The sequence below is a fragment of the Terrapene carolina genome, unplaced genomic scaffold (assembly GCF_002925995.2).
Source record: "Terrapene carolina triunguis isolate 2854851 unplaced genomic scaffold, T_m_triunguis-2.0 Scaffold29607, whole genome shotgun sequence".
NCBI lineage: Eukaryota > Metazoa > Chordata > Testudines > Emydidae > Terrapene > Terrapene triunguis.
The window spans coordinates 10,188-11,914 of record NW_020693958.1 but is presented as its reverse complement, the minus strand read 5'-3'; positions in this window follow the sequence as shown (position 1 = coordinate 11,914).

The following is a 1,727-nucleotide window of genomic DNA, read 5'->3' as shown; positions in this document are numbered from 1 at the left end:
CCTGGCAGGCTGCCGCCTCAGCCACCTCTTGCCTCATGGCCTAGGCTCTTGGCGCTCTGCTGGTCACCGCCTGGCTTGACGACCCAGAGCCAAAAGAAACAAGCACGTACCTGGAAGAGAATTGCTTTATCCATTGATTTCTGGGTTATAGGCCCAGCACACTGCCACTGCGCTACTCTGCTGGTTCTTCATGCACTGCACCCAGCATCCAGTCTCCAGCATCCGGACTAGCTCCTTGTGAGCGCTTGCGCTGGCAGGCAGAAGCGCCGGCTGCTAGGCAGCAGCCTTGGTAACAGCAGACTTGTATCTGTGTGTCTCTGTGGCGCAATGGGTCAGCGCATTTGGCTGTTAATTGAAAGGATGGTGATTCGAGCCCACCCAGGGATGGTAGTAAGCTTGTGCTACTGCCTTTTAGGGGTGGCAGGTTTGTAGCAATTTTGGTGAGGCCCAGAGCCTGCCCTCCCTAAACTCCACCCCCACCTGACTAAACTCCACCTTCACCTGCTTAAGTCTCTGGGAGGGAGTTTGGGTGGGGGGAGTAGGTGAATCTGGGTGGCTGGGGCAGGGGATTGGGGGTCCCAGGCATCTCTATGAAAGGAACAGAACAGGATTTACTGGAGATGGGGAGAGAATTGAGAGTGTCTCAGGGGTTTGTAGAGAGGTATTGCCCGGGTTAGAGACTGGCTAAAACACAGACCTCACTGTGAGCAGGATTCAAACCAGTGCAGGAAAACCTCTACTGAATTTGAAGTCCAACACCTCAACCACTCAGCCAGGAAACTAGCATAGCCCCCCTCTCCTAGATAAACTGGTAAATAATCACAATGCCCAGGCGTGAAGTCATCTGAAATACAGAATTCACACAGCAAACCTGGCTCCCAGAGCACAGGGGGGATTTGGGTTTGTTCTCTTTGCTTAGCCATGTGCAATCACACAGAGAGCGCTTTGAAAAGTCTCCCCTCCCACAGAGCGGGAATGGGAAAGAACGCTTAAGTTGACGCTTGATTTGAATGGAGGGTGTCTGGACCACAGAGCCAGGGACTGGCCTTTGCTGGAGAAACCAGTGACACACAGATGCAGGCAAAGAAAAATGTTTCCTCAACTCAATAATTGCTCCCCTGGAATAGCAGCAGCATCAAGGAGTTGGAAAAGTCCCACAACAGGGGCTAGCACCTTGGTGGTTCACTAGCAGACATCTTAGGTACCACATTGGAGGTCTAGGTTTGTTTTCGGCATAATGGAGGGCTGAGTTTTATTGCCTCCAAATTTCAGTAGAAAAATTCAGACCCAAACTGTGTGTGGTGGGGAGATTGGTGGGGGTTTCTTTGGTTTTGATTTGCTTTGGTTTGGTTTTTTTTCATTTTAAATGTCCTTGATCATTTTTCGGGGAAAAATGTGTGTAGGAAAAGTTAAACATCTCCATGGGAGAGAGGGGATCTCTGAGTACCCGGGGGGGGGGGGATTTCCACAGAGAGGAGTTTAGGAGATAAATGAGAGGCTTTTGCGGCAACACAGGGAGAGGTTTTGCAGTTTCATTTTTATCACATGACAACCCCCCCACACACACACACACACATGTTGCTTCTTTGCTGCTGTTGCCCCAGCTCAGAGCCCACTGTCACCTCCTGTATGTGACCTACAGCCTTCCACTGACCAAGCCCCTGTAAACCAGACCTAACCTACCTAGTCTGCCCCTTCTCCCAGCTCAGCCCTGCCCCCCGCAGAGC